Consider the following 19,154-nt stretch of genomic DNA (forward strand, 5'->3'; position numbering starts at 1 on the left):
CATTATTTTAAAGTAAAAAAATCCATGAAAATTAAAGCAATTTCTGTACTGTCAAAAGAAAAAAACTAAAAGCCTGGAAATTTGGGAGACAACATTTCAAACATTATTACAGGTTTTGTACTCATGTGCAAGAACCAAAATGATTTCTGTTAATCAGTAGAGAAAGGGACAAAAAATTGCAAATAATTCGCCTAAGAAGCAAAATGCTTCTCCAATAACCTCTGGAAAGATGACAAACTATTAACTGAGGAAATGAAAATCTGAAGATGTCATAATAAGTGAAAAAATGAATTTGCATAAAATTACTTATGTAATTGCAAAATTTAAAAAGAATATGTATAGAACTACATAACTACACAAATGCTTTAAGTTAGGTATTCACATCACCTAAAGGAAAGCACATCTGGAAAATGTGCACCAATCCTCTTACATTGGATATCTTGGGTATTTGTGAGTCAGGGCGAGGGGATCATGTAGATGGAAGGTGCAGAATGATTTTATTTTCTAAGTATACATTTTTAATGTTTAATATTTTGTGATTAGGCTAATTTGTTGAGAGGAACACTCGAAAATATCGAATAAGCAACTAACAAAAAAAGTTCACATATATTTACCATGTTATCAAAGAGTTCACATGACACTGTTTCATAAAAAATAAAAAATTTCAATTTTCTTTTTTTTTTTTTGCGGTATGCGGGCCTCTCACTGGTGTGGCCTCTCCCGTTGCGGAGCACAGGCTCCAGACACGCAGGCTCAGCGGCCATGGCTCACGGGTCCAGCCGCTCCGCGGCATGTGGGATCTTCCTGGACTGGGGCACGAACCCGTGTCTCCTGCATCGGCAGGCAGACTCTCAACCACTGCGCCACCAGGGAAGCCCAAAAATTCCAATTTTTGACTTGACAGTTTATCTGTGTGGTATGTGCATTTCTGTCTTACACTTCTTTTACCCCAAAATGTTCACACACTTATGTGCAGAGTTTTCTTCACCTCTCTCAGTGGCTGGACTTTTCTCAGGGCATAGAGATCCAGGAAGGGATTGTGGACATGGTGTGGAAAATTCCAGAAAGTAGTCGAAAATTCCAGAAATGTCTAACTGATGCACTGGAGCCCAACCTCCTCTCTCCTTCCCTCTGCCTTGAAACCTCTCTGGTCTGGAACTTTCAGAGCTACAATTCCGGCTCTGACCACTAGGGGTATCTATCTACATTGAGGACATTTTTTTTTTTTTTTTAAAGGAAAATACATGATTTGTTTTCTTTTACTGTCATTACAGTGACCCACAAAACTCTGCTTGCTATTTCGATTATAGTTTTCAGGTCTGTTCTTTGTTGTTTGGTTTTTGTTTTTGTTTTTTGTTTTTTGGTATTATCTCTCTGAGGTGGGCTGAGGTTAATTCCAGCCATTTGACTATTTTCAGAAAATTCTGTTACTTTATACTAACTTAAGACAATCTCCCACACTACAGCAATAATTTAGTAAACCTATGCTTGGAGAAGTCATCTTCCATTCCGTGGAGCTCAATTTCAGTCTCTGTTTCCCCAGGTAGCATCTGAATGACCCTAGACAAGCTCCAGCACCTCAGCAAGCCTCAGCAACCTTGGAAAGTTGGTGATTCTGATATCAGAGTCCCCTTGTGAGGAATTCATGAAAGAACAGAGGCAATGTAGCAAGTACAGAGTCTGGCCTACAGCTGGCACACAGAGTTATCTGGGTTTGCAGAATGAAGGAACACAGTGTAGTGTAGCTGATCCAGAGTCTGGCATACAGAGCTCCCTGTGTTTGTAACCAGAAGTATCAAGGTCCCCTAAGCCTCCTGATTCCAGATGGCCTCCTCTGCAAGGGTGGTACAGTTGGAGAGAGTGCCCTGGGTGTTAGGCTGGTAGCAAACTCAGGGGGCAGTAATTACAGGAAGCTAAGTCTCCTCTGGCCCCCAGGGCTCTCCTCCTCTGTGCCCTTGGGGAAGGGACTTCCTGTTAGGACTCCATCTTGTTTGTGTGGCTCTGACAAAGTGGTTTGGGGCTTGCACTCTCCTTCTTCGGAAGCCCTTCCTGATATTCTCCAAACCTCCAGCTCCAGACCCACAGATTCTCTTCACGAGCAGCCTGTGAGGAGGGTGGTGACAGATCACTGCCTTCAGGCCACCCCATGGGTGAGTTGGTCAGCATGAGACCTTGTCCTCAGATCCCCACAGGGCAGGAGGGGTTCTGGGTTCCCTCCCTAACCCCAACCCACAGGACCCCCAACAAGCTGATCCCCCTTTAGAGAAGGCATGCGGAGAGCTCAGGCTCACTATTTCCCACTCTCTTGAGGAAATGGGCCAGGTGGGCTCTGACACACCCGTCCTGATTCCATGTGGAAAACCTTCCCTCTTATGGAAATGGCCATGGCTGAGGTGAATTATTTCCCCTGGCTGAGAAAAAGGCACAAGTCATGTGATCTTCTCAGGTCTAGGATTTGGAGAGTAGGGAGGGTCACCTAGGTGGGGCGTGGGATTGTGTAAACTAATATCCCTTGGATTTATACGAGGTGGGGGAGGGGCAGAAAACCCACCATTACCACTGAATATTACATTAACTAGTCAGGGTAAATTGTATCAGTCCATAGAAGCTTACTGAGGCTTGCTTTGTTGCCCAGCATATGATCCATTCTGGAATGTTCGATGAGTAGTTGTTATGTGCATTGTTCTATGTCAGTTAAATACATTTGTTAACTTAAGTAACATTTTGAAACCCTCTCCCGCTAGCTGAGTTTTTGTCTGCCATTTTGTGCATCACTCAGTGAGCTGTGTTAAAATTTCCCACTGTGACTGTGAATTTGACCGTGCTCTATTTCTGTTAGATTTTGCTTTGCATATTTTGGCTCTATTTTAGGACATGCATACAAATTTAGAATTTTATATTAATATCTCCTTATTGCATTGAACCTGTTATCACAAAGAAATCTCCTTCTTTCTCTAGTGATGCTTTTTTCTTTAAAGTGTACCTTTTCTTTTACTAATAGGGTTATACAAGCTTTTTGTAGATTACTGTGGAAAAGGTATACATTTTGCCATTTTTTTTATTTTCAACTTTTCTAGATGATTAAAATTTGCATGTGTCTCTTTTCAGGAGCATTTGATGGAAGGTTTCTTGTCCAGTCTGATAATAGCTGTCTTTCTATTTGGAATACTAATCTGAAATTTTTAATGTAAAAGTAGATGTAATTTGGTTTATATATACTATCTTACTGTATGTTTATTTTTGCCCCTTCTCAGTTCTTTTGCCTTTCCTCTCCTTTGAAATGATTAACATTTTATAACTATTAAATTGTTACCTCATGTGGCTAGGTAAACATTCTTTTGCCATTCTTGTAGTGTTTACCCTTCAGATTACAATGTACGTTTTTGCCCTTTCAGTCTAATGTTAGTTAATTAGTTCTTTAAAACTCCTCAGACAATTAGGGGACCTTGAGACACTTTGATTCCATATACCCTCCAAATTTGTTGTCATGCATTTTCCTTCTCTATATATTTAAATCCCCAGAAGAAATTACTATCATTGTGTTATATAGTCAACACTCATTTAAATTTGCCTACATATTCACAAATGTCATTAGTCTTTCTTTCCTGTATCTACATGCCTCCACCTGGGAGGATATTTCTTCTGCCCAAAGAAGAGCCTGTAACATTTCTTTGAGTTTGAGTCTTCTGGTCACATATTTTCCGAGTTTTTCTTACATGATGATGAAATAATGCATATTTTAGGACTGTTTTTCCTTAAAGCATACTTTTTCTCCTATTACAATAATACTGTTACACTGAGTTGATATCTTGTTACTTTTGGAAACTTCTCAACCAAGATCTCTTCAAATACCACTTCTCCACTGTTCCCTCCCGTTCTTTCCGGGACTCACATTAACCATGTGTTAGGTATGTTCACTGCATCTCCTTTAATTATCTCCCCCTCGCTTTTGGTATTCTCCATGTTATGTCTCTCCAGGCTCCATTCTGGATCTTTTCATTGGACCTATCCTTCATATCTCTAATTCTTCCGTCAGGCAGGGAGGTCACCTTTGACCCTTGAACCATCACACCAGGGTAGATTTCAGGGTAGGTTTTATTGTGTCCCAAGAGCCAAGCAGAGAAGAGAGAGTTAGAGATGAAAAGCCACTTGTCCCAGGTCACATAACCTGATCCAAGCAGAGCAGGGACTAACATCACAGACTAAACCCTGGGTCCAGACCCTTTCCTCTGTGCTTGTTTTCTTCTTGGCTGTGAATGCTGCCTACCTCTCATTTCCTGAGAAGCAGAAACACAATGAAGTTTCTAAGCCTTTTTTTAGCACTGTGATACATTTCTCTTTAGATTATAAAGCCAGTGATATTTCTTCATTAGCCATGAGAACTTTCCCAGGAATTTTTCTGGTACTGGGCCCATTGATGTGTTGTTCTCAATTTCAGAGAACATTGATCAAGTGAACACTTTACAAAGAAAAGCAAGATGCCGGGGTATTTACCGAAGGAGACACAACTATTGGTCTCAACAGGCCACTTCCCAGCAGCAGCAAGATAGAGAATCACTAAGAAGCGATGCTCACGTGGACACCCAAGCAAGATAGTAAGTGACGAGGCAGCATGGCTGACCAGTATCAACCAGTGAAAAACAAAACCTTGTAGTTAAATATGTCATTCTTCTCTCTAACCTGGAAGAGTGAGGAATGATGGGATCAGGTTAACGGTTGAGCAGTCTTTATTGTAGCTCTGCTATCATTGGGGAAAATGTAGAGAAGACTTCCCAAGACTATACGGACCACTTTCTTCTCTCCACTTCCCCACAGTGCTCCCTATGCCATTCCATCCTGTCATCGGAGAGGCAATTTTCAGGAACAAGACGAAACCCATGTTAACAAGGAGACAGAGCAAAAGCCTCCAGAGAGAAGAATGGAGAGAAACAGGCAGGATGAGACCTTGGGGAGCTGGTTCAAGATCAGAGTGAGTGTGCTGGCTAAATGGACCTAACATGTAGAAGAAGGTGACAGAGAGAGTCATGTTGGGCACGTGTAGAGATGCTGGGAACTTTTCTCTCGTGGCAGTGGAGTTGGTAATCTGTCTTGTTATTACTAGGAGTTAACTTCCTAGATCATGTGAGGGCAGGTTCAGAGAAGCAATATAAAGGGAGCAGACTGACTGCAGGGAGCATGGGAGAGGCCGTCTAAAAGCAAAGGAGGAAACTACTGCCAAGGAGATGGAGCAACTCCACACCAGAAGACACAGTTTGGCTCAAGCTGAGTGTGGGAGGAGGTTGAGTCTCTGGGGTCCTCGTCAGAGGGGCGGGCCAGGTCTGCCTTAGGTAGGATCTCTTAGAACTTTATAAAAGTAAGTACATGTGAAAGATATGAAGTCGATTATTTCAGGAAAAGTATTTAAATGGAAAGAAAGGGTATTTGGGAAGTCCATGTCTGGTGTAAAAGTTAGCGATAACAGATATTGTCCTATCTTAAGAAATTACCTAAAGCCTGAGAAAAGGTCCTAAAGCAAGACACAGCTGGGTCTTATCTTAACCTTGGATTCCATTGTATCACTTTTCTTTCCCCAATTATTTCTTTGGCTCCTAGATTCCCTTCGGTATTAAATATGATGAGAAGTGGCTGCTGAATTTGATTCAGAAGCAATGCAGTGTCCCCTTCACCCCAGTCGAAGTAAGAGAGGACATTGAGGCCGATGAGAGGAAACGGGGTAGATGGCAGGCCCAGATGAGAAATGGCTCTGGTCTCATATTATGCTTCTCTTGTCACTCTCCCTACAGTTTCACTATGAGAAAATGCAGGCCCAGTTCTTCGTTGAGAATGCCAACATTGCCTTCGCACTGAAGAATGTCAACGGCAAGATTTACAATGAGGCTAATGAAAGGGTATGTATCAAGGGCATGAGCAGCGCTAGCTGGGGGCAAGAGGGCAGGACAGGGGCACGGTCTTGCTTGATCCCAGGGCTCAGATTTCCTGGAGCTTACCCAGCCCCTCTTGTGTTCTCAACAGATATCTATCTTTGTTGATCCCTGTGATGCACCCCACTCTGTGCTGAAGGAGCTGAGGTCAGAAAAGGTGGAGCAGATAAAGGTAATGCAGACTCAACACAACCTGTGCACTCACAGCCAGACCCACCTATTGCCCCCGATCACCACCTCAGACTCAGGCCCCTGAACCCCATCTCTAACTCTGCAGCTGTCCATGAAGGAACAATATGATGCCTCCCAGCAATCTCTTGACATCCAGAGAGTCCGCTCTGACCCTGGTATGGCTACAGCAGTAATTGTAGAGCAGGTGAGGGCAGAGGGGTCTAGCTGGAAAGGATACTCAGGAATGGTAACTCGGGGAGGGGTTGGTGCTGGAGCTGTACCAGCCAGGAGCCTCTCAGCCCCCGCTTCCCTCCTCCTGTCTTCCTGGAGACTTGATGACCCCTGATACTGGAATGGCACGAAACCCTAGAACTGGCATGGCCGCCTCCCTGCAGATCCATCCAGGGAATATGCCCAAGGTGAGGACCTTAGACCCGATGTTGGAGCAGGTGGTGATGGTGGGAGAGATTAGGTAGAAGAGGCAGATTTGTCTCAGGTATCCCCTGCTGGGGTCCTCACTCTAACTCTTTCCTCATCATAGCTTTTGGCCTTGGACCTGAGCAGCAAGAAACCCTACCAGCTGCACAGCCTGTCCAACACTATGCCGAATGCTTCCAACACCAAGAACTTGAACCTCTCCAACACTGAGGTGAGGTGTGGTACCCAGATCCGTCTTTGAAGGGAAGGTGGGAAGGCTCATGTGGTGGTGACAGAGGAAGGGAAATGGATTTGTAGGAAAAGGAAGCGACTAGGGGTGCACGGCCATCCTGGCTCTGTTTCTCTGGCCCATGTGGTTCCTCCTCATAATCACAGGTGAAGTCTGCAGGGGAGATGGACAAGGGTGAGCGGCTGGAGCCAGAAGGGATGTGCGCAGACAGAAACCCCCTGTGCACCACCTTCCCTGATATGTCAACCAACATAAGGTCAGATGCATCCTCTGTTACCCAGTGGCAGCCTGAGCTACTCCCGAAAGTGCCCGTTTGCAAGGGGCAGCTGACGTGGACCTCAGGGAGGACTACAGGCCCTATGCTCTCCTCTCTGCATCACAAAGCTGCCAAAGTTTCAACCAGCACCCAGTGGGCCCCCAGCCCAACATGTGCATATTTTACATTCTTACGTGCTATGTCTGAGCCATTCTGGGGCAGGTGAAGAGCTGCAAATGGGGCGCCATTTCCCCTTTCTCCTCTCTTCTTCCCTTACCCCCACCACGGGAGAGCTTCTTTCCCTTCCCTTTGTTTTCTCTCTCTCCCTTGTGTCTAGGCCCATATGTCTCTCTCATCTATCCCCTCGTACCTTCACTCCCTTTCTGTCTTCATCCCCCTCCATCTCCCTCCCTGAGCCCCACCTCACTCACCTCCCTGCCCCAGCACCCTGGGCCATCCAAGGGGGAAGTCCAGGTCTTGGTCCAGGTCTTGGCAGAGTGCTGGACCGCCAGTGAGGTAGCAGAGCCTCGGGCACACACCCCATTCCCTCTTCTCTCCACAGCCTTCAGTGGGGCCCTGGAGGAAGGAAGGGAGGGGAAGGAAGCCCTGAAGCATGGGTTTGAAATGCTGGTCCCTGTGGCACTGGAGAAGAGAGTCCAGGCAGTCTGCGGGGGAGCTACCCAGGGGAAGGAGAGGAAGGGAGGGAGGGAGGCAGGGAGGGAGGTAGGGCCTGCTCTCCCTCTGTGTCAGTCGATGGGGGATGTGTTCAGGGCCCTGGAAGCCTGGGACGCTGTGGTGTGGGTGTACTTGCTCCCATGAGGAGGAGGGTCACCTCCACAGTTTCACTGACTTTTCTGTTTTGTCTTGATTTTGGCAGCTCCATCCTGGAATTGTTCCCCAAGTTACTAACCTTGGTAAGTGTATTCCTTGTTCACTGACTCCTCTAACTGGCACTGACAGCACCCACAAACTACTCTGAGCCCCATTAGGTCTTGCCCCAGTTACAGTTTTGAAACTGACCCTTCAAAGTCCTGGGCGGAGGGGTATGGTACAGTCCCTGTGGGAACCTGACAAACGCTCTGGATCTTCTACAAGCACATTCTTCATAGGCTTTGGGGAATACACGGTGATGATCCAAACTGTAGTCCTGCCCATGGAATTTCCAGGGCCCTTTCACCACTGACCTCTGACCCTCACCCTCTCTTGGGCCCATCCTTTTCCCTGATCATCCAGCACCACCTCCTGGTCTGCACTGCTGACATCCTCTTCTCTTCCCCAGGATGACCAGGAGACATCCCCACTGGCTAAGTGTGGTATTGAAGCCTGCAAGCGCTTACCAACCTGCAAGGTGAGGACGGAGGATCAAGCCGGGTTTTAAGTGGTGCCTGAGAAGGGGGTGTCAGCCATGGTCCTGAGGACTGTTTTGATTCCAGGGAAGCTACTTTGGTTCTGATGAGCTGAAGAGCCTAGTCCTGCAATTCCTGCAGCAGTAAGTACCTCCGGGAAGCTGAGCAAGGGGGGAAGGGCTAGGACAGGTGAGGCCACCTAAGCACAGGTCTGCTCAGGGGAGTTTTCAAGTCCATTTGAGGTCCAGACCACAGAGATAGACTGTCTTCATTGCTCCTCCTTAGGTACTACTTGATCCATGACTATGGAGACAGACAGGTTCTCACGGCTGCTTATCACGAGGAGGCCTGCTTCTCCCTGACGATTCCCTTCCACCCCGAGGACCCAGCCCCGTGAGTATCACAGCACAGGCTGTGCTCCTGGGCCGTGTGGCTCCCCAGCAGACACAGGCCAGCTCCTGCAAACACCCACCACCCACTGTTGCTCTTTGTCTCCTAGAAGCAGCTTGTGCGAGTATTTCAAGGACAGCAGGAATATGAAGAAGCTCAAGGACCCCCGTGAGTGTGTGATGGGAAGACTGGGTGGGAAAGGGCGGTGAAGGGGTCAATCATAGGGCCCAGGGCGTGGCAGCCCCTGACCTTCGCTCGCTTCCCCTCCCCTCACAGACCTGCGGGTCCAGCTGCTGAAGCACACAAAACGTGTCATTGTGCACACTCTCTGTGTGTTGCCCAAGACTCAGCATGACTTCAGCTCCTTCGTGGTGGACACGTGGTTCCAGACGGTGAGTGCCTGCTTCTTCCCTCGGGCGGGCCCATGAAGCTGCAGGTGGGTGGGAGGTGGAGGTGGTGACTGGGCGCCTGGGCTCTTCCCTTTCAGGAAACAATGCTCTGCTTCTCCGTCAGCGGGGTGTTCAAGGAAGGTGAGTGTGTGTAGACCCCCAGCGCAGATGCCCCACTGCTGCCTCCCCCTAGCCAGGCTCACACCCAGAACCACTCACCTTCCCTGACCCCTTCCCTTCCCTTCGCTTTCTTTCCCCTTCCGTTCCCTTCCCTCCCCTCCCCTCCCCTACCCCTCGCCTCCCCTTCCCCACTGTGTTCTCCTGCCCTCAGGCTTCCTACAGACAACCCCGGTCTGAGCTGTGTCCATGCCTGTCTGCCCTGCACACCCTGGGCATTGGGGGCACAGGCTGTGGATTTTGGTGGCTCTCATCCCAGATTCTTACTCTGAGAACTTGGGCCATTACTCAACCTCTCGATTTCCTCATTTGCAAAATGGGGTAGTAGTATCCACCTCTTGGGCGCCTGTGAAAAATGCATCCCGTGAACTTGTGTAGTGGTCGTCAGGGGCCCTGTCACTGGGCGCAGACTGCTCCTACAGTTGCCCTCCCCATACCCAACACCTTGGCCCCTGTGAACAACTGCCCTCTCAGTAAGAGTGTCCAGTCACAGCCTGACTGGGGATCGCTGTGTGAGCGTGTACAGCACGGGCAGCTGTAAGGGGTACTGTAATTTGTTTGCTGTTGAAGTGGAAGGAAGTTCTCAGGGCTGTGTGCGTGCCTTCACCCGGACCTTCATCGCTACCCCTGCCGGCTACGCCAGGTGAGAGCCCTGTTGTGGGTGGGAATGCTCATCCCCGCCTGGGCTCAGGAGCATGGGAATGCGGTGGCAAAGACCTTAGGTTTACTCAGTATTGTGGAAAGCCAGCAGGGGGATCCCAGGAGCAGTGTAGCTTAGTGGTTAAGAAGAGTATGGGCCTGGAATCGGCCTATGCGTTCACTCCTTGACCCAACACTCACTTGCTGTGTGACCTTGGTCAAGTCACATGACCTCTGTGTGACTCAGTGTCTTCTTCTGAGAATGGGGATCAGACTGCCCACCCCTTGCACTGTGGTAAAGGGTAAACGCGAAATTGCCCCTGGGTTGGGGATAAACCTGTAAATCAAGTGAAGGTGGTAGACAGTCTCTCCAAAGGTGGGCTCTGTAGGGAGGGGCAGAGGTACCAGTCAAGGAACCTGGGAGACAGACACAGGAGGGACGTGGAAGGAATTTGGTTGCTGAGTGCCAGTGGGAGCAGAGTCAGTATTGGGGGTGTGGGTGTGCATCCATCAGTTGTCTGAGGGCCCATTTTTCCTTCAGTCTGTGCATCGTGAATGACGAGCTGTTTGTGAGGGATGCCGACCCCAGTGAGACCCGGAGTGTGTTCTCCATCCCACTGCCTACACCCACCTCCAGCTCCATGCACCCCCTCTCCCAGCAGCAGCAGGACATCATGCAGGCATCCTCCACCCCATCTGAGATGAACCGCTAGTGGTCTCAGAAGTGAGTGCTGGGGTTGCATGGGGATAGGAGGGAGCTGGGAGGAGTAGAGGAGTGATTAATGGGAATTTTCAGGTAACTATTTTAAATCTATTTTTCCTTACAAACGTTTACTTGTGAGAAATACCCTAATTTCATACTAATACATTTCCATGTATTATAAAATACAGGTATCCTATCTCATATACTGTTTTGAAACTTCTTTTATTATTAGTGCCAGCATAGTTTCTTCTCAGTATATGTGAAGCTACATTATTCTTTCTAAGATCAATATATTAAACAATTGAATTCCAGGAAGCCATAAGCTGTTATTGATAGGCATTTAGCTTTTCGCCTCTTTTTCAGCATTACATGCAGTGGCATCTGCTCATTCTGGTACATACATGTTGGTAAACTTGAAGGCTTGCTCTTGTAGCATAGATGTAGCAGTGAAGTTGTGTGGTCAAGTGTCTCCAGTTTGGTCCTAAGGGAGGTCATCTATCCTCCCCCACTAGAGGCGCTTTCAGTACAATGACTAGACTATACCAGAGCTAAAAATTTCTTTACTCATCAAAAAGTGAATTCTGAGAATTCAGAGATAAGAAGAAATAGACCTCTAGGGTTTCAGGAAGGTGAAGGTGGACAGAAGTCAGGTGCCCTGGGGTTGACACTCACGGCTGCTGGCTCTGCTGACATCCCAATTCTTTCTCTTTACTTTCTTCAGTCCAAGGGCAAAATTCCAGATGTGACCCTCATCCACTGACCTGGGATCTTGAGAAGAAAACTCTGCAAATGAGCCTTTAGATGTCAGTTTCATCCTCATCATATCTGTCACCTCTCTTCTCTTAACTGAAGCCATATCCATGACTAAGCTTGCAGTCCAGCTAATCAGGAAGCCAAAGTTTACCGTGTAGGCCTGCCCGTTGTTTTATATTTTTCCCACACATGATCCTTGTGTATCTTTATATTAAAGAGTAACATTGCACATTGTATGTTGTGTGTCTTGGATTGCTCTTCCCCTGACCCAACCATGAGTTAGTGGGGCCAGGACCCAAAAGCCCCATCTCCCACATCATCCCTGGCAGTCTCTAGCATTTATATCCGACCTACACAGTGCTTGAAAATTATAGAGTAAGGACTCCATTCCTGGACAACCCTAAAATCCAAGCTTTGCCTCCTGATAACCTTCTCTCCACCACTTCAGTACTCACAAGTTGTGACCGTTCTGATGTTCACTTCTATAAACAAATATAAGGTATTTAGCAAGTAAAGTACCATATTTACTCCAATAATTATGGATTTCTTACTCATTTAACAGGTCTAAAACTGTGTTAACATTTTTATTAGGTTCTTAGGTTCTGTACCGAAGACTATTTTCCCCACAACTCCTGTGTTGTTTTTTTAACTTTTTTATTTTGAAATAATTATTGATTTACCAAAAGTTGCAAAAAAATGTGTAGAGAGGTCATGTATACCCATCACTCACCTTCTCCTAATGATAACACCTTGTATTACTTTAGTACAGTATCGAAACTCAGAAATGGACATTGGTACAATCCACTGAGCTTACCACAGTTTCGCCATTTTACATGCACTCATTTGTGTGTTAGAACACTTGTGCATAATACTTATATATATATAATTCCATGCACTTTTACCAGCAGTGTAGGTGTTCTATCACCACAAACAAGATCAAAAACTGTTTCATCACCACACGTTTCCCTCATGTTAGCCTTTATAGCCACACCCACCTTCTTCCTGATCCCACATCCCTAAACTCTGTCAAACACTATTATAATTTCCTAAATGTCATAGAAATGGAATCATATAGTACACTACCTTTAGGAATGGATTTCTTTCACTCAGCATAATTCTCCTGAGATCCATCCAAGTTGTAAAGTGTGTCTATCGTCTGTTCCTTTTTATTGCTGAATAGGATTCCACGGTGTGAATGTACCACAGTTTGCTTACCCATTCCCCCGTTGAGAGACATCTGGGCTATTTCCACTTTTTAACTATTGTGAGTAAAACTGTGATGAACTTCATGTAAAGGTTTTTGTGTAAACATAAATTTTCATTTCTCTGGGTAAATTGCCCAGAGTGCAACTGCTGTATCATTTGGTAATCGCATGTTTCGTTTTGAAAAACCTGCCAAATTGTTTTCCAGACGGCCTGTACCATTTTACATTCCCTTTGGCAATGTGTGAGTGACTCAGTTTATCCAGTGTTGCCTGCATTTGGTTTTGTCACTCTTTGTTTCAGCCATTCTGATAGGTGGGTTTAACATTTCATTGTGCCTTTAATTTGCATTTGCGTGATGGCTAAAGATGTTGAATAGCTTTTCCTAAGCCTATTTGCCCTCTGTTCATGTCTTTCATCCATTTTATAATTGGATTAAGAGGCAAGAAGTTACCTCTAGAGAGCTGCCCTGGCTCTGGCTAACAGGCAGAGTAAGAGAATGTGAGGCCCCTCGAGACTCACTTTTCTTGACAGGGAGGGCAGAAGTGGGGCTGAAGCTATTAAATGTTCCTCAAATTAGGACTGAACTTGGATATGGAACAGGATTAAGAGGTGGGGGCATCTCTGGGTCCATCTGTGGAGATCTGGATAGGGCAGAAAAAGACGGGGGATATTGGGTAGAGGAAAAACAGTGGAAGGAGGGAGATACGGGGGGATGCCTCCCAGACGATGCTAGATTCACCAGTCTCAGCCTGCTCAATGGAGTGCAAGAAACTATTCTCCTAGACGTGTGGTTTTCAACTCTGGATATCCATTAGGATCCCCTCGAATGCTCAGATTCAACCAACTGAATCAGAGCCTCTAGGGATAAGCCCAGTCATCAGTGTCTTGAAGGTTCACCCCAGTTGATTCTAGTGAGCTGTCAAACTTGAAAACCTTATCTGATGGTGTATTAGTTTGCTATGGCTGCCATAACAAGACACCACAGGCTGAGTAGCTTAAACAACAGAAATTTATTTCTCACAGTTTTAAAGGTTGGAAGTCCAAGATCCAGGTGTCCACAGGTTTGGTTTCTTCTGAGGCCTCTCGCCTTGGCTTGAAAATGGCCTCCTTCTTACTCCTTCTTCACATGGCTGTCCCTCTGTGCACACACCCTGGTATCTCTTTACGTGTCCTAAACTCCTCTTATAAGGAAACCAATCATATTGGATTAGTGTCTACCCTAACGGCCTCATTTTAATTTAATCACCTCTTTAAAGGCCCTATCTTCAAACACAGTCACATTCTGAGGTACTGGGGGTTAAAGCTTCAACATATGAATTTGGGTAGGACACAGTTCAGTCCACAACAGATGGTATGAGAAATACCTGGGTCTGAGAAATTCATCTCCCTTTTAGCCACCTTCCTGGAACTACTATACAACACTTCTGCCATCACCTCAATAGGTAGAAGTTGGTCATGTGACCATTCTTGGCTGCAAAGGAGGCTATAAATGTGGTCTTTTACTGGAAACATTACTGTCCCAAATAAATTTGGGATTCTTTTATTAAGAAAGAAGGAGAATAGGTATAGAACATATGCTACACTCTCATACCCAAGGCAGCTAGAAGCACCACCTCAATTATCGTGTCCTTTCTACCCAGCTTTCCAACCACAGTTTTCATGGGTTTAAACAAAACTGCTGCTTCAGAGACACCTGAGCTCACTCTCCCATCCTCCCAAATCCCATGTCCCAGACTATGCCTGAGTCCTCACAACTTAGCATGCTTAATCTACGTCATTCACTCACTCAGTCATTCATTCAACAAATATTTATTGGTTACCAATGATATGTGAGGCACCGTGATAGGCACTGGAGATAAATCAGAGAACCTGATAGACAGGGTCATGGTTCTCATGGAGCTCACATTCTACAGGGGTTGATACACTCAAGATCTGAGAGCCATTAAGAAAATAATATGGGAAAATGTGACAGAGAATGACTAGGGTGGGGAAGGCAAGGAAGGATTTTCTGAAGAAGTAACTTAGATTTAATATTGAAATAACAAGAAGTACACAGTCAGCAGTGGGAAGATATAGGACCTGAGCCCTCGAGGCAGAGGGAAGAGCAAGACGAAAGGCCCCAAGATACGGACAAGCTTGGCAGTTTTAAGGAACAGCTTGTATGCCAGTGTGTATTGGGAGGACAGTGTTAGAAAATGAGGTGAGAATGGTAGGAGGGGCCCAAACAGAAGGTCCTGTGGGCCATAGTAAGGACTCTGGGTTTTGTTCTTATTATGATGGAGCCATTGGGTGCTTTCTGAAAGGAAGGGAATTATTATTATAATCTACTTTATTAAAGCTCATTCTAAATGTTCCTTGGAGGACAGACAGAAATAGAGCAACTGTAAGATCAAGAGACAAGATTAGGAGGCTACTACACACATGACAGTGAGAGGTTACAGTCTCGTAGACCACAGTCGTAGCAATGGAAGGGGTGAGATGGGGTTTGAAATGAGATGTATCTTGGAAGTACTGAACTTGTTGATGAAGTCCACGTTCGTGGTAAGGATAGAGAGGAATTAAGTGTGTCTCCTGGAATGCGGATTTTTGCAGCTGGGTTAGGGCGGTTTTCTTCGATGGGGAAATGAATGGAGGACCAGCTTTGGTGCAATGCCAGGAAACTGACCGTTCTGTTTTGACCATGTCGTTTGTGGAGCCTATGAAAACTCTGGGTGGGGAGCATGTGGTTGGATGTATAAGTCAGGAGATCCTGAGAATATTCTTGGCTGTGGCAAAAAAAAAAAACCCAAAACAAACAAAAAAAACCAAGCATGCAAGCAAGCAAACAAAAAACCCAACTGTACAGTTCAATCTGAAAATACAGGTTGATTCCACATATGAGCATGACACAGCTCTAGATTCTGGAAGGGATACAAAGACATATTAAAAACCAACTTCACTGAGCTATAATTTGTGTTCAACATAATGCATCCATCTTTTTTTTTTTTTTTTGGCTGTGCTGCGTGGCTTGCCGGATCTTAGTTCCCCAATCGGGGATCGAACCTGGGCCCCTTGCAGTGAGAGCACTGAGGCTTAACCACTGGACTTAGCTATAAGGCTAAGGCTCTGGCCTGCCAGGGGCTACGAACTGTCAGAGAAGAAAGATATACGTGTGGCATATAACTATCATTCATCCACTTATTCATCCATTCATGCACCTAGTGCATGTCAAGCTTAGTGCTAAGAAGGGAAGATAGGACCATGAACAAATTCAGACAATGTCTCTGTCTTCCTGAAGATTAGGAGTAGAACTAGAGAACTGCAAGTGGCTCTGGTTGCTAAAGAGTAAGGGAGGTATTTGGTGAGATAATTGGGCCCCCAAAAGGTCTAACCCCAGTGCACAGACGCAACTCTTCCCCTTCTGCATGTCTCATTGACAATGCTGTGGCATGACCTAGAACATAGAGCTGTTAGAATAGAATGAGCCTGAACATTCTGTGCATAAATGGCTGAGGAAACAGCTTTCCAAACCTTCCACCCAGCAATCAGCCCTGATTATGTGCAGAAGTAGATCTCAATTTCATTTAATTCTCACAGTTGGAGTTGTATGACTAATTATTTTGTCTTTGTATCTAATTAAGAAGCTGAGGATAAGAAGGGTGAAGTATCTTGGAAGAAAATAGCAGATCTATTGATAATAGGAAAGGGTTAGATTTTAAGCTGTGAGCTACTAATTAGTGTGGAATACTAGTTCCCATCCTTTAGGTCCAGGCTGAGGTAGTAGCAATGCAAATTTCTCAGTCAAATGCCTGGGATTCATTGGCCATTCGAGAATTTTAGGAACTGGAGAAGCTATAGGAAAATGAAAGCCTAACATACCATCCTCGTGCCTGCTCCGCATCGTTGTTCCTGCCTCTGCTCTCTTGTTTTCTATGATAACGTCATCTTAACATTAGGTTTTGTTATTGACTGAACTGTGTTCTCCCAAAATTCATATCCTGAAGCCCTAATCACCAGTGCCTCAGAATGTGACTGGATTTGGAGATAGGGCCTTTAAACGGTGATTAAGTGAATTTAAGGCAGTTAGGGGAGACGTTAATCCCATCTGACTGGTGTGCTTATAAGAAGAGGAGTATAGGACACACAGAGAGACAGCAGAAGTGTGTATACAAAGAGGGACAGCCATGTGAAAAAGCAGCAAGAAGATGGCCATCTTCAAGCCAAGGAGAGAGGCCTTAGAAGAAATCACCCCTGCTCACACCTTGATCTTGTACTTCCAGCCTCCAGCACTGTGAGAAACACATTTCTGTTGTTAAGCCGCTTAGTCTGTGGTATTTTTGTTGTGGCAGTCTGAACAGTCTAATACAGGCATTATGAACGTGTTTCAGTAGTTCATGAAGCAGGTAGAGTAGACTGTCAGAAAGGATGAAAATAAAGTGATGGTAAAAAATACCAATGATCAGTAAAACTGAAAGAAACGTGGTTAATTTGTATTACTATCAGGCAAAATAGACATCAAGCGATTGCAACCAAGAAGGCTACTATCAAATCATAAAAGAAAATGTATTAAGAAGATAACAAATTCTGAACTTACATTCACCTGATAACATATCTTCAAAAACATATATAGCAGTAAGTAACAAAGTTACAAGTAACAGAAAGTAAAATCCACTTTTGTGTATACGATAAGGAAAGATACTTGCTTATATAACTGAGAGCCCAGAGGTAGAGGAGACTTTAGGTTAGTTGATCCAGTGGCTCAAAGATATAAAGACTCAGGCCCAATCTTGAACCAATGACTGTGGCTAGGGACATTGGGTTATTGCGTGAGATCTAGAGTAACTCTGGTCTCACCCTTGGAACTAGCAGGCAAATTCCCCCCAAACATGTGACTGTATGAGGGAGGAAAGGCACTAATGAAAACTTGAGACCACTTAGGAAGATGAGGAATGTATATTGCATAGGTAAACAAAATTATCACCTTCAGGCACCATTTGAAAGCACAATTATCAACATGAGCATAAAACCCACAGTACTGAAGCTCAAATGGTTTTCAACTACTATGTCTTTCCGGGTAACAAATACTTCTATTCAGGAAATACCTACATTGAATTAGTGAATGGGGAGCTACAAAGCACTAGAGCTCTCACCCCTGCAGTAAGTTTAGGAAGAACCACAAAGGCATCCATGTTAGCGTACTGAAATCTCTTTTTCTTTCTCAAATTTTTGGCAAAGCTTTCTCTTTACTATCGTACTTTGATATTATTGTGTCAGGATAGTTTGACTAGAAGGGAATGGATTCTTTATAGTTACAATTTTATCAAGTATTACCATTCTGTACACATACAACACAGAGTTCATAAAGGTATGAAAGGTGAGAAGCAAGAAAATTGTCAACATTTATGATCAGCAACAATTTTCTTTAAAGAGCACCATTAAATTTCAATATGGAATATCTTTAAAAGCTTCAAGCTTTTAGAAGAAATTCAGTCTCATGAAAATGTAATAAAATTAAAGAACACCTTCTGTTAATGTACATATTTGTAAATATGCAAAAAGGAATATTCCTCTGGGAACACTAGCCCAAGAACCACCGCAGCCCTGCCGCCTGGCATACCAGGACCCAGCCCATACACCAACAGGCTGGCACCAGCTCTGGGACACATTGGGCCCCTCAACCAGCTGCTCCTGGATCTGGCCCCACTCACCAGTGGGATGACGCCATCTTTAGGACACCCCCGACCCCATACCCAGCCATGTCAGGAACTGGCCCCGCACACCAGCAAACCGGCACTAGCTTCAGGAATCCAAGGCCCTGCAGTCAGAGACCCCGGAACCTGGCTCTGCCCACCAGCGAGCCAGCACTAGCTCCAGGACTCCCTGGGCCACAGCCCCACCCACCAGCAGGCCAACACCAGTTCCAAGACACCCCTCAGCCAGCTGCCCTGGGATCCAGCCCCACTCAACAGTGGGCCAACACCAGCTTTTGGACACCCCCAAACCCGGCAGCCAGCCATGTGGAACTGGCCCTGCCCACCAGCAGGCTGACACTAGATACAGGACCTCTAGCCCCACCACCCCCCACTGCAGAGCCTAGCACCACCCACCAGTGGGCCAGCGCTAATCCCGGGACTTCCTGGGGCACTGCAGCCAGCAGCCTCATGACCCAGCCTCACTCGCCAGTGGCCACCAGCCTCTGCACAAGGCAGGGCCTGGCAACCCACTGGACCAGGGTCCAGCCACACCTACCACACCACCCACAGTAGTGTGCCAGTCACAACAGAAGGACACATGCAGCCCTAACATGGGGCACCCTTAGAGCATATAGCTCTGGTGACCAGAGGGGAGAGCTCGGCTGGGACACACAGCACGTCTCCTACAAAAAGCCACTTCTCTATGGTTGGGAAATGCAGCCAACCTAACAGACACAGAGAAATAAAATAGCAAATTGGACAAAATGAGGCAACAGAGGAATCTATCCCAAACAAAGGAACACAATAAAACGCCAGAAGAAGAACAAAGTGAAGTGGAGATAGGCGATCTACCTGATAAAGAGT

General features: G+C 45.8%; 1 pseudogene; it reads left to right on the forward strand.

Annotated features, from left to right (window-relative positions):
• Positions 1-2,131: 2,131 nt before the first annotated feature.
• LOC115801571 (nuclear RNA export factor 3-like) lies at positions 2,132-18,863 on the forward strand (annotated as a pseudogene).
• Positions 18,864-19,154: the final 291 nt, after the last annotated feature.

Source organism: Delphinapterus leucas, chromosome X (genome assembly GCF_059928025.1).
Source record: "Delphinapterus leucas isolate spDelLeu-1000000601 "Yukka" chromosome X, BTC_Dleu_Yukka2, whole genome shotgun sequence".
In the NCBI taxonomy this organism is placed as follows: Eukaryota; Metazoa; Chordata; class Mammalia; order Artiodactyla; family Monodontidae; genus Delphinapterus; species Delphinapterus leucas.